The following is a 15,363-nucleotide window of genomic DNA, read 5'->3' as shown; positions in this document are numbered from 1 at the left end:
TCGTTGCACAGGTCGTTGATGTCGTCTGCCTCTCTGTTTCCAGTTGCACGAGACAGCATGTCTGCAATGTACATGTGTTTCCTGGGTGTGTAGGAGATGTTAAGATCATACCTTTGCAGTTGTAGCAGCATTCGCTGCAGTCAGGCCGGTGCTTTGCAAAGCTGCTTCTTCATGATGATCTCTAGCGGCTTGTGATCCGACTGCACTGCTACCATCTTGCCGTATATGTACTGATGGAATTTCTTGGTTGCAAAGACTATCGCGAGTAACTCTTTTTCTATCTGAGTATATCTTTGCTCAGTTTCAGTGAGTGCTCTGGAAGTGTAGCATAGAGGGCAACCTCCTTGAAGAAGACATGCTCCCAATCCATCTTTCGACGAGTTTACTTGTATGGTTAGTGGGAGTCTGTGATCATAAAACTTCAGCACAGGTGCTTTTGTGAGGGTGGCCTTCAAGCTCTCCAACGCAGCACTGTGATGCGCGCTCCACTGCCACACAGCATCTTTCCGCAGCAGCTGTCTCAGAGGTGCTGTGAGTGTAGCTTCGTGGGGTATGTACTGTGCCAAGTATTTTGTCATACCAAGCAGTCGCTGCAGGCCAGGCTTGTCAACTGGAGGTGGCATGTTGATGATTGCTTTTATCTTGCCATCATCAGGTCTCTGTCCCTCTGGGGTGATGATGTGACCCATGTACCTCACAGTGTTGACCTTGTACTGGATCTTGTCGCCGTTGAACCTCACACTGGCCTCTCGTGCTCTCGCCATGACTTTGCTGAGGATTTCGTCGTGCTCTTTTTCTGATGATGCAGCGATGATCAGATCATCTGCGATCACATGCACACCTGGGATGTCTCCAAAAGTCTCATGGTTCTTCTGCTGGAATACTTCGCTCGCCGACTTGATGCCGAAAGGGGGCTGCAGGAAACGATATCGGCCCCATGGCGTGTTGAATGTTCACAGCTTCGACGACGGTTCATCAAGCTCGATCTGCCAGTATCCGTCCTTTTCATCCAGAATGCTAAAGATGGTCTTTCCTGCCAGGTTACTCCGCACGTCTTCAGGAGTGGGGATGGAGTAGTGCTGCCGCTTTATCGCCATGTTTAGGTCCCAAGGGTCCAAACACACCCTCAGTGTACCGTTCTTCTTTTCTGTCACTACTAAACTGTTCACCCACTCTGTTGGCTCTGTTACAGGTGTTATCACTGAGCGTTTTACCAGGTCTTGCAATGTCTCTTTCAGCTTGTCACGAATGGAGAAGGGAATATTCCTGCACCCATGGACGACTGGCATGACTGATGGATCGGTGTGTATGTGATGGATGCCAGGGAACTCGCCTAGCCCCTTGAAGATGTCTGGATGCATCTCTAGCAGCTCCTCTCTGGTAACTGCAGGCTTTGTGGCGACTGTCTCGATCCTCCTCACCAGCTGTAGATCTTCACACGCTGCTCTGCTGAGGATGGGCATGTCTGATTGAGGTGACATGTAGAACTGCAGGGTGGCTTCTGTTTTGGCAGTTCTGCATTTCAGTGACACGACACCTCTTGGGATGAGACAAGCGCCCCTGAACACGACCAGCACAGTGGATGTAGGCTTGACTGGCGGTGGACTCGGCATCTTCTGCACGATTGACAAAGGCAACACGTTCGCCTCCGCCCCTGTGTCCAGCTTGAATTGTACTGCTGCACCGCCAACCGTGGCGTTTGTGTACCAGGCGTTGTCTTCAGCCTTGCTGCTTATGGCATGCACACCAGCACTTGCAATTGTACCTATGTATATGGAATCAAGCTCAGTCTCTATGTTGTGTATTGTCTTTGTTTTGGCCTTGCTGCTGGTGCCGGTGCTGCTTGCACAACAAACTTTTGCGAAGTGGTTGGCTTTCCCACAACTGTTGCACACTGCTCCGTATGCTGGGCACTGACGTGGATCATGGCTTCTCCCACACCTACGACAGTCTCCCGTTGCCATTTTCTTCCCGATCTTACTGTCACTGGATCGTTTCAGCCCTGTGCCCTTCTTGAAGTGTATGGCATCTACTTGGCTATCGTGACTGTGAGCCGCGGTCGCTTGCAACGCCTGTATGTGTGTCTTGGCCAATTCCATAGCCCTGCACAATTCTAAGGCTCGAGTCAACATCAAGTCATTTTCCCGCAAAAGTCTTTCCTTGAGATGAGAGTTCTGTATGCTAAACACCAACTTTTCACTGATTCCAAACTCGCAATCTTTACTCTTTTGTTTCAGCTCTGTGACGAATTTATCTACTGAAATACCTTCAGTCATCGGATGAGTCCAGAATTGGTGCAGCTTGAATACTAGGTTTTTCTGTGGGCTGCAGTAGTCCCGGAATGCTGTTAGCATGTCCTCCATTGTCTCATTCTCTTCATCCACCAGGTTAACGGTGAGTGTGTTGTACACTTCCAGCTCATCTTCACTATGGCAATTTTGACTTCTTCGTCCTTGTCCAGCGAACCCGTCGCAGTCATGTAAGGTGGGAATCTCTGTTCCCATTGGCGCCAATGTTCAGCCAGATTACCGGTCAGAAGAAGAGGTGAAGGTGGCTTGAACTGCTCCATCGCTCTTGTGAGCTGCTAGCCGTTACCGCCTAACTATTCCAGTCAGAAACTCTTCTACAATTATGTCGGTCTAAGTGTCTCAGTTCCGCTATTCTGACACCATGTTATGTTCTTTACTTTATTATACTCGTACCCGAGTGGAGGGTGGCTATTAAACTTACTAAGTAAACACTTATAATAACAAAATAAACAACCGGACACAAAACTCACGTCTTCTCTCTGGCTTTACTGAACATCAATCATCGAACGTTACACAGGGGAGAGTAATCAATCATAATAGAGCATCGAGTGCCTATTCTAAATCCACCACAGCTGTCTCCCTCACCACATCTGCAGTACTTTTCCAGTTGTCCAAAATTGCTTCCCCTCCAACCAGTGCTTCTCTCACCTGCTCGCTAAATTTCACACAACAGTCTTCCTCCTTCAGCTTTCACCATCTGATCCTTTGTTGAGCTCTCACTCTCTTCTTCTTCTTTACCTCTAAATTCATCCTACAAACAACCATCCTATGCTGTCTAACAACACTCTCTCCTGCCACCACCGTACACTCTCTGATTTCTTTTAGCTTGCATCTCCTATAAAGAATGTAGTCCACCTGTGTGCACCTTCCTCCACTCTTATATGTTACCCTGTGCTCCTCCCTTTTCTTAAAGTAGGTATTCACCACAGCCATTTCCATCCTTTTTACAAAACCAACTACCATCTGTCCTTCCCCATTCCTGTCCTTGATACCATATCTACCCATTACTTCCTCATCACCTCTGTTCCCTTCACCAACATGCCCATTGAAGTCTGCTCCTATCACCACTCTTTCATGCTTGGGCACACTCTCCACCACCTCATCTAACACACTCCAGAAATCTTCTTTCTCCTTCATCTCACAACCTACCTGTGGGGCATATGCACTGATGATATTCATCATCACCCCTTCAATTTCCAACTTCACACTCATCACCCTGTCAGACACTCGCTTAACCTCCAACACACTTTTAACATACTCTTCCTTTAAAATGACCCCAACACCATTTCTCTTTCTGTCCTCACCATGGTACAACAACTTGTACCCACAGCCGATGCTCCTGCTCTTACTTCCCTTCCTCTTGATCTCTTGCACACACAATATGTCTACCAACATCATACTACCAACATTCAAAGTCCCTACTCTCATTTCCACTGTTCTAGTTTTCTTCTTCTCCTGCTGTTTGTGGAATTTGGTAATCCGTTGCCTTTCTGTGCAGCCTGTAGCTTTGTCATATAAGCTGTGGGATCAACGGGAGCTTTTTTGGAAGCATCAGAGAAGGGCTAAAGTTATGGCACAGTCATGCTAGAGTGTCGGCTGCGGTTGTTTTTGCACATATTGCATGGTATAAACCTCAGTGCGTTATGTCATCACACTATGTGCTACATTCACACTTGTGAGCAAATGTAATCTCCATATCCCAGTTTAAATGATATTGACTGTGACCTTCCGAGATGCATATCCATGGAAGTGAAAATTGGGTAATTCTTTGGTAATAGAATTGTAACTGTAAACTAAAATATGGCCAGATTATGATGACATTGTATTTCTGTTACCATAGAACTGCGCAACAGGAGAGCTTCATTTGTAGACGTCAAACTTTGGGCTTTCCGTCCGTCCATCCGTCCGTCCGTCCAGTAAGCCTGTTGAGCCCCAGAAGGTGGTGGGTTCACATCCTATGTTTCTGTGGGGAACAACCTACCATCCTGATTTTGAGATTTCACAAACACACATTTCATATCTGCAGACATAATGAACATGTCACTGAGATGTAGTTTGGTTTCATTTGTGCTGGAAATTAAGAAAGTGCAAATCATGAGTGTGCAGTCATGAGGATGATGGCTGAGGACAGTGAGGACACTGAACATTTACTTCGCATAAACGCTGCGCCTCAGGAGTCTGTTCAAGTCTCAAAGGTTTGCCAGCGAACCCACATCACAAACATCAGGATGTGGAAAACAAAACTTTGCACAGAAAGTCAGATTTAATCACATAAATATGCAGCTCTCAGAGTCATAAGGAACTTTCCCAAAGACGAGGGCTGGGAAGCAATACATAACGTTCATTAAAAATAAAAATGTCTGTAATTGCACTGGTGCAGAGAACAACAGTGGAAAACAGTCACTGTGTGAGTCATACATCACTTTGTTGTAAACAAATAAATGCATGCACGTGGGACAAACAGCAAAACGTCTGCTCATTCTGTCATTAAGAAATGGAAAAAGGTGCAGCACAGTTAAAAAAAAAAACTGTCTACAACCCCTGGCAAAAATTATGGAATCACCGGCCTCAGAGGATGTTCATTCAGTTGTTTAATTTTGTAGAAAAAAAGCAGATCACAGACATGACACAAAACTAAAGTCATTTCAAATGGCAACTTTCTGGCTTTAAGAAACACTATAAGAAATCAAGAAAAAAAAGATTGTGGCAGTCAGTAACAGTTACTTTTTTAGACCAAGCAGAGGAAAAAAATATGGAATCACTCAATTCTGAGGAAAAAATTATGGAATCACCCTGTAAATTTTCATCCCCCAAATTAACACCTGCATCAAATCAGATCTGCTCATTGACATTGACCCTATGTGTCTTTTTGCAAGGAATGTTTTTGCAGTTTTTGCTCTATGGCAAGATGCATTATCATCTTGAAAAATGATTTCATCATCCCCAAACATCCTTTCAATTGTTCAAAATATCAACATAAACTTGTGCATTTATTGATGATATAATGACAGCCATCTCCCCAGTGCCTTTACCTGACATGCAGCCCCATATCATCAATGACTGTGGAAATTTACATGTTCTCTTCAGGCAGTCATCTTTACAAATCTCATTGGAACGGCACCAAACAAAAGTTCCAGCATCATCACCTTGCCCAATGCAGATTCGAGATTCATCACTGAATATGACTTTCATCCAGTCATCCACAGTCCACGATTGCTTTTCCTTAGCCCATTGTAACCTTGTTTTTTCTGTTTAGGTGTTAATGATGCCTTTCGTTTAGCTTTTCTGTATGTAAATCCCATTTCCTTTAGGCGGTTTCTTACAGTTCGGTCACAGACGTTGACTCCAGTTTCCTCCCATTCGTTCCTCATTTGTTTTGTTGTACATTTTTCAATTTTTGAGACATATTGCTTTAAGTTTTCTGTCTTGACGCTTTGATGTCTTCCTTGGTCTACCAGTATGTTTGCCTTTAACAACCTTCCCATGTTGTTTGTATTTGGTCCAGAGTTTAGACACAGCTGACTGTGAACAACCAACATCTTTTGCAACATTGCGTGATGATTTACTCTCTTTTAAGAGTTTGATAATCCTCTCCTTTGTTTCAATTGACATCTCTCGTGTTGGAGCCATGATTCATGTCAGTCCACTTGGTGCAACAGCTCTCCAAGGTGTGATTATTCCTTTTTAGATGCAGACTAACGAGCAGATCTGATATGATGCAGGTGTTAGTTTTGGGGATGAAAATTTACAGGGTGATTCCATAATTTTTTCCTCAGAATTGAGTGATTCCATATTTTTTTTCCTCTGCTAACCGTTACTGAATGCCACAATCTTTTTTTCTTGATTTCTTATAGTGTTTCTTAAAGCCAGAAAGTTGCCATTTGAAATGACTTTAGTTTTGTGTCATGTCTGTGATCTGCTTTTTTTCTACAAAATTAAACAACTGAATGAACATCCTCCGAGGCCGGTGATTCCATCATTTTTGCCAGGGGTTGTACATCAGGCTGTCCTCACAAACTGACCGACTGCACACAACCGAGAGAAGCCACCAAATCACCAAACACAACTCTGTAGCACTGATCCTTCCTTTGATCTTCTATTCCAACTCCCTTGAAACTGATCACTGGGTAAATTTTGTCTATGAGCCTTGATCTTTGATCTTTGTTTCTGATGCTGCTTTTGATTTTCGATCTGACTCCTTTGATTGAAATGCACTGTTTCCAATCCTTGATTTATTAAGCTTTGATATTTGATTGTTGGTCCTTATTACAGGGTAAAAAGCAAAAGAAACCAAGTTCACAGATCAAAGATTGCAAATCAGAATCAAAGACAAGTGATCAAAATCAACTCCGGATCAAAGGCCAGCAACCAAAGATGGATGATCGGGATCAAAGGTTAGTGATGAGGATCAAAGCTCAGGGATCAATTATCAACAATCAAAGTTAAGTGATCAGTAAGAAAGCCCAGGACTAGGACCATAGGCCAACAATTAGGATAAACCACCAGGATCAAAGTTCAGAGATCGGGATTAAGCTTCAGTAGTCAGTATCACACATAAATAATCTGGATCATCAATTAGCAATCAAAGATCAGACAAAAAGCTTGGAATCAGGATCACACAATCCTTTGACTTGTTGTGAAATCAAAGAGCACTGAGTCCATCCCAATAATCTTCCGTGTCAGCGCATGAGGTCACACTGAAATCATCCTTTCTCCTCTTCCTAAACTTTGAGATAACTTTTTTTTTACATACTGAGTGGCAAATAATTTGAAATACTGGTTCACTTTTCAAAGGATAAATCAATAAAGTATACAGACCGCACAGCACTTGAGTTTATTTTCCTTTTATTCATTTATTCCAATTCTACCAGTGAAGAAAAAATGTGAAAAAGACAGATTACCTCCATATTAATGGTTCTATAAGTCTAGAATGTTAATAACTTTATTGAATTGCTGCCTGCTGACTGACTTGGCAATGAGCTAATTTTGTTAACATAATTATACAAAGAACTGCTTAAAGTACTTAAAAATTACACCTGACAAGAACTATTAGGAGCAGCCCAAAATAGTCAGAATCCTTTGCAGCCGCAATTGAGTGTGAAATCATTGCTAATCCTTACTAACCCGTGGGCAAACGGCTGCATAATGTGAAGAAAATGACGTGCACGTGCATATGTAAATGAACAGTAGTACTTATGAATGCATTATGGTTTGTCACAGTAATATAAATGGTGCTGATTTTTTTTTTTTTAATTCTCTTTAACAGATAAAAGTGGCCTTTTGCCTCAGGACGTCATTAAGTCATTGACTAGAAAAAACTGTCGCCTCGACCTCATGCCCTAAAAAGCAGAACAGACACCCACAGCCATCCATCAATGTCCTGTTTGTGATAAGGAGCAGAGAGCGAGCACGCCGTGTCATCAGCAAACAAGGTCACAGTCCACGCCACTGAAGAGGAGACATATGGATTAAGTGATAATGATTTACTTTTTGTTTTACAGCTGTTATGGTTATGGTGAGGTTCAGAGATTGTTTTATGACTATTTGTGAAAGGTTTGAAAGCATTTCCTTTGAGGCGGAAGGAATAACTGGTCGTGAAATCATACGCCTCCATAACAACACCAAAAAGGTACCATCTGGATCTACATGATGAATTTATGTCACAGTGTAGCTACTATTGAAGTTCTGCAATAAAAAATATAATAATGCTAAAATATCCTTGGCTGTATGAGCAATGTGTTCTTTATCATTTGCAGTTGTTTAATTATTAAGATCCTATTGTCTTTGTCTTGTCTTTGTACATGTTCAATAACGCTCCAGAAACCTTCTCTATCTATCTATATCTATATCTATAAAACTATATATAGATATAGATAGATATAATAGGTTAAAATAGGTGTGTTATCAGGTTACAAAAACAGCATTTTCAGTTTTAGAAGTGTTGTCACTAGCTTTTTATAATACATGAACATGTGCTTTTGAAAAGAACAGAAGTTAGCTTTGAGTTAGAGGACGTTTGCTTGCACACTAATGTCCGCTAAATGTCTTTTGGCAGTGTTGCCAAAGTAACTTTGAAAAGTTACTTCATTAGTTACTTTATACAGTTATATTTTATAGTTACTTTATACAGTTACTTCATTAGCTGCTGCAGACAAAATGTTGGCAGCTGCTGAATGTAATTAATAAAGTAACTCATAATCTAACTTGGTTATTTTTAAGATTTAGTACTCAGAAAAGTAACTGTTAGTTACTTTGCTGATTAGTTACTTTGTTGATTACTCAGTCTTAAGAGTAACCAAGTTAGATTACTAGTTACCTTATTACTTATTACTATTACATTACTTCTTAGTTGCACGTTTTCGGCAGATTCTAATAAAGTAATTGCATAAAGCTGCTAATGAAGTAACTACTTCATTAGCAGCTTTATGCAATTACTAAAAAAAAGTAACTGTAACAATAAAGTAACTGTATAAAGCAACTAAAAAAGCAACTAAAAAAGTAACTTTTCTAAGTTACTTTGACAACACTGTTCAGAGGTCTTATTAGTTTCTAAAAACAGCGTTTTCAGTTTTAGAAGTGTTTATTTCTCACTATCTTTTACATAATATATGACAAAGAGGTTATATTTACTTAAATGATCATACTTCTTATGATTTATCATTGTCTGCTTAAACATGCACATAAACTGGTTCTAGCTAGTTTAAAGCCAAGCACACAGACAATAAACTGCAGTGTGTGCAGCATCCATTTAGTGAAGGAAAAAACAAACAAACACAACTTTCCTTATTTAAATTCATTCCAGTAGTATTCTGCTCTTACTAGGATGCAGCAGTTTTCTAGTTTGGCAGATAGTTCTGGAGGAAATCACTGAAGAAATTAACAAAAACAAACTGTCATTAAATAAGACAGGGATGAAGTGGGGGTGTAAGAGTCACTAGGTGTTCACAGGAAAAACTTATTTATGTATGTATGTATTTATGTATGGGTGATTCTTAGACTACGGGCACTTATTATGTCCTTTGATCATATTGTATGAAAAACAGAAAAAAGGGGAAATTTCACACTTTTATAGTTATCTTTACAATGAAAGTGTGTTAAGAAATTTGTTCTAGTAGTCTATGATGACTTTTTCACCTTTTTTCAGCATCATTATATGCAAATATTGCCGTTTTGTGCTTGTTCCACACCCAGACTTTTGCTCTTCAATGATAAAAATGAATGGTAAAAAACGTTTTTTCTAATGTTTTAAAATATCTCTGAATAAAATATCAGTACAATAATCAAAACATAATTAGGGTATTCAATGTCATACAACTGTTGTGATTTTTTTTTAAACAAAATGTAGCTGTCCCACACTATTGCCGTAATTTCCACCACAACACTGTAATGTCCCTTTAAACAGTTTGTATGAAAGATTGTTTGGGTAGTTTCTATGGAGATAAACAGTGACATCAGAGCACATGTATATAGCGCCAAATCACAACAAACAGTTGCCCCAAGGCGCTTTATATTGTAAGGCAATGGTGTGGTGGAAATTACATTTACAAGGCCAATACTGCCTGTAGTTAAAGAATCGCCCGTATGTTCATTGTTAGTTGCTTTTATATTTTCTGTTGTGTTTCAATTCAGGTTCTTTTTGCCTCTTTCTCTAAAATTGTATATAATAATCATTAGATTATTAATATATAAACAAAAATAAATTTAAGAAATATTACAATTTGAAAACAAATGCACCCAAACGTGATGACAGCTGCAATTGCTTAATGCTAAGTTTTAACATTGAAAATGCCATAGACATGCTAACGCGTTAGCGTCGCTCCCGTTTTTAAGTTATAAAATACATCTATCAACTGTTTCAGAAGACCATAACAGGTCGGTTTAACATAGAAAAGGTAAATAATACTCACAGAAGTATGCGCTTTAGGGTTTTAGCGGGGGGAAATTAAGCGAAAGAAAGAAAGCGAAGCAACAGGTCGAAGCATTGCTTCAGTCTGCGAACTACTGCTTCGATTGGTTCATGGTTCAAAGCAAAGCCGTGCCGCAGAAAAGTTGATTACAGGTGCACATGACGTGAAATATATATAAACATTAAACTGAAGCCAAGAGTAACGAGGCTGTTTGTTTTAAAATGTAAGGAATAGAAAGTACAGATACTTGTGTGCAAATGTAATGAGTAGAAGTCAGAAGTAGGCAGAAAAATAAGTAATGGAGTAAAGTATAGATACCTAAAAAGTGTACTTAAGTACAGTAACGAAGTATTTGTACTTCGTTACTTGACACCTCTGATACCGTCCCTACGGTATGAGTGGGTTATGAGAATTCTTGACAGGGAGAGCGTAGGTGCCCGCTGCCACCCTTCCTCCCGCCACGCACCTCTGTCTCTGTTTACAAACAGGCAGCTAACGTTAGCTATGTTAGGTAGCGCTGCATCATAGCTGAAGGAGGTGAAGCCTGCACTGAACTTTTCCCTCCATCGAAAAGGATCAAGTCGGCTTTTTCATTTTATTTTCTGCAGAATAGCCCTTCAAACCAAAAACGGTGGCAACAAAACACTGTAGCTACGGCCTGTGTCAGACTCAGAGCAATTCAAGATACCTGCAAAGGATTACATGGAAGGAGTAAATTTTATCCCATCTTTGACACCACTGAGAAGTATAGGCGGTGGACTCCAGTCGTGTTTGTGGTCGACCAAATTTCTCCCACAAACATGTCAAGAAGGACAAATACATCTATTCAAAGCACTTTGTTGGAGAAGCTGAGCCAAGTATTGAGCATCCAGAGTTCCGGACCTTAGTCCAGCCACGTTTCTCCCAAAGCAAGTAAGTCATGTTTCCCACGAGGCAGATGCTACACGTCTAAAAGAGTGACTATCACTTTTGGTATTTTCTCTAAAATTATCAGTGGTATAGTGCTCGTAGCAGTTGACATCGCTTCAATTAGTGCGCTTGAATCACGCGTGCGTCATATGCAAATAGCCATAATGTTGTTAAAGTACATTTTAAAGCTATACATAATACCGTGGAACTGCGGAATTTTTGCCCACGTTATCATACTGTCCAAATCTCATACCGGCCCATGCCTAGGTACATGTACACTAAAATGGCTCAATAATATAATTACCACATACCTCCTACTAAAACACACTGTTAACATGACCCTCTAAATCACTCCCTCTAAATCGGGCGGGCTATGTAAGACGCAATAATTTCCCAGCTCCCCCACTGAAAATTTCTGGCTACTCAAAACTGCTGTTACTTTGCCCCGTTAACATCCCAGCATCCACCTGTGGGTGCCGGTCAGGGTAGAAAATGTGTGTCTAATAATCACCCCCTCATATCTCAAGCAAGCATTGGAGGGGATTGATGATGATGATGATGATGATGATCGAGTTGTCTGACTGTAATTCTAAACAGATCAAAATACAGATCAGAACTACACATTCACACTCTTAACTCATATTCTGACATTTGGTCAGTGCCTCTTTGTGTCACTATGCGACAAGTCAGATAGCACCTTCACGTAGTAACATGGGGAGGAAATGCATTTTTTTCACAGCAGCGTCATTTTTCTCTGATAAGAGACAGAACTGTCTGCTTCACTTCCATGTCTGGACTTGGCCATCAGAAGTGTATCTGTGTTTGGTGAAAGTGTTGAACTTGCAGAGACATTCTCTTATCTTGGCAGTGGCATTCACGTCTTGAGATTGAGAGACGCCTGTGAAGAGCAAACGGAGTCATGAGGTCACTGGACAGAAATGTCTTTGCAATAGAATGAAGGTCCAAGTCTTTCGGGTTCCTGTGCTTCCTGTCTTGATTGTAAGACTTGGTAGTTAGTACAACCCCTGGCAAAAATTATGGAATCACCGGCCTCGGAGGATGTTCATTCAGTTGTTTAATTTTGTAGAAAAAAAGCAGATCACAGACATGACACAAAACTAAAGTCATTTCAAATGGCAACTTTCTGGCTTTAAGAAACACTATAAGAAATGAAGAAAAAAAGATTGTGGCGGTCAGTAACGGTTACCTTTTTAGACCAAGCAGAGGAAAAAAAATATGGAATCACTCAATTCTGAGGAAAAAATGATGGAATCACCCTGTAAATTTTCATCCCCAAAACTAACACCTGCATCATATCAGATCTGCTCGTTAGTCTGCATCTAAAAAGGAGTGAACACACCTTGGAGAGCTGTTGCACCAAGTGGACTGACATGAATCATGGCTCCAACACGAGAGATGTCAATTGAAACAAAGGAGAGGATTATCAAACTCTTAAAAGAGGGTAAATCATCACGCAATGTTGCAAAAGATGTTGGTTGTTCACAGTCAGCTGTGTCTAAACTCTGGACCAAATACAAACAACATGGGAAGGTTGTTAAAGGCAAACATACTGGTAGACCAAGGAAGACATCAAGACAGAAAACGTAAAGCAATATGTCTCAAAAATCGAAAAATGTACAACAAAACAAATGAGGAACGAATGGGAGGAAACTGGAGTCAACGTCTGTGACCGAACTGTAAGAAACCGCCTAAAGGAAATGGGATTTACATACAGAAAAGCTAAACGAAAGCCATCATTAACACCTAAACAGAAAAAAACAAGGTTACAATGGGCTAAGGAAAAGCAATCGTGGACTGTGGATGACTGGATGAAAGTCATATTCAGTGATGAATCTCGAATCTGCATTGGGCAAGGTGATGATGCTGGAACTTTTGTTTGGTGCCGTTCCAATGAGATTTATAAAGATGACTGCCTGAAGAGAACATGTAAATTTCCACAGTCATTGATTATATGGGGCTGCATGTCAGGTAAAGGCACTGGGGAGATGGCTGTCATTACATCATCAATAAATGCACAAGTTTATGTTGATATTTTGGACAATTGAAAGGATGTTTGGGGATGATGAAATCATTTTTCAAGATGATAATGCATCTTGCCATAGAGCAAAAACTTGCAAAAACATTCCTTGCAAAAAGACACATAGGGTCAATGTCAATGAGCAGATCTGATTTGATGCAGGTGTTAATTTGGGGGATGAAAATTTACAGGGTGATTCCATAATTTTTTCCTCAGAATTGAGTGATTCCATATTTTTTTCCTCTGCTTGGTCTAAAAAAGTAACCGTTACTGACTGCCACAATTTTTTTTTCTTGATTTCTTATAGTGTTTCTTAAAGCCAGAAAGTTGCCATTTGAAATGACTTTAGTTTTGTGTCATGTCTGTGATCTGCTTTTTTTTTCTACAAAATTAAACAACTGAATGAACATCCTCCGAGGCCGGTGATTCCATAATTTTTGCCAGGGGTTGTAAGTGATAAAAGGTGATGATGAGATGTCTTTGGTACTAAATCTCTGCAGGGCTGGTACAGCTGCTGGAGTGACTTTGTGCCAAGTTAATGATTACTGCGGTAGACTGAGATGATGAGTGTCACTTGCTTTGCGAGGGAGTGTGAGTTATGACATTTTGGCCGAGTGCCGTATTTCTCTGGACATCATTCATTATGTGCATGCTTTAGTGTTGCAGACCGCAGCAGCTGAAGGCGGCCAACTCACATTTCACCTCCATGCGGCAAATGCAGTCACCGTCAAAATTACCACCACCGCTATATTTTAAGTGCACAATTTAAAATATGGTCAGAAATAAATGCAAACAAACCAGTTTTGTATGTAATTTTTTTTAAATCCGAAAGTTATTTAACAGAAAACAGTGGTGGGCACAGCTAACTGAAAAGTTAGCTTTGATAACCATTAACCTGCTCACTGAACTGTTAACTTTTATAATGTTAAAACCCACTAAACCGCTAAAATAATTAGCAGAAGTTACCGCTAACCGCTAACCTTTAGTATTGACCTCGGGCGCGGCCACATCGGATTACACTGTCGGCTACTGATTAGCCAGTTTTGAGTTTAAGCACTACAGCAGGGGCTGCTGGGTAAATTCAAGGCGATCACAAACACAAACAAACGCATAAAAAATAAATAAATAAAAAATAGAACCCCAAACACTGTCATCATCTTTATCAAAAGCAGCAAATCACAGTATTAGAAGTCACAGTTTATCTTATATTATAAACGTTAATGGAGCTACGGCTCATTTGTTTTGTGTTCACAAACACAAAACAAATGCAAAATAATAATAATAATAATAATAATAAAATAAAAAAAATTAAAAAAAATACTGACTTTTGAGCTGCTTACATAATGTTTTTGTCCACATTTTAACTTCTTGTCTTCTTACCGGCACTTGTCTGCTGTGACCTCTGAACTGGAAGTGTTAGCTAGCTTGCTGCAACATGTGTGATTTTAGGGTTTGCAAACATTTTTGACCGTTAAATTTACTCACTTTACCAGTAAAAAAAAAAAAATGTTAGCAGACTGAAAGTTAGTGGAACTAAATTTAGCAGAAGCTAATTGGTACGCTCATGGTTTACAAAGTTAGCCAATGAGCTAATGAGCTAATCCACTAACGAAAACATTAGCTTTGGTATTTAGTGGTTAGCTGATAAGCAGAACTGTGTCCATCACTGACAGAAACAGCAAAGCAAAATGGTTTTATAAAGAGAAATTTTAAAAATATATATAGCTAAACATGTATTATGGACACAATTACTGACACCTTTTGATCACTTTCACACCAGATTTTTTTTAACACAAGTCAGTTGATGGTTACATGAAGATTCAATCCCTTTGTGTGTTGACCTCATTCACATCAATCATTAAGAAATACAAACAGTATGGCACTCTATGGCAAAACTGACTGAGTGTGCAAGAAGGAGACTGGTGAGGGAAGCCATCAAGATATGCAGACAACACTGAAAGAGTAATAGGCTTCTGTGGTTGTGATTGGAGAAGATATGCATCATACATTTTCTGACTGTTGCATCATCAGTCACCGTTTCATGTTGGACCAGGAGAAAGAAGGATTTTTATTCACAAAAACTCATCAAACCTGGGCTTCAGTCTCCCACGTGCCTTCTTGCAAAATGTAGCTGAAATTTCATTATTTCTCTTTAAAAGAGGCCTTCAAATTGAATGAAAGATGACTTGAAAGTCAATGA

This window comes from Thalassophryne amazonica, chromosome 17 (assembly GCF_902500255.1).
Source record: "Thalassophryne amazonica chromosome 17, fThaAma1.1, whole genome shotgun sequence".
Taxonomy (NCBI): domain Eukaryota; kingdom Metazoa; phylum Chordata; class Actinopteri; order Batrachoidiformes; family Batrachoididae; genus Thalassophryne; species Thalassophryne amazonica.
Note: the sequence above shows the minus strand (reverse complement) of the source record.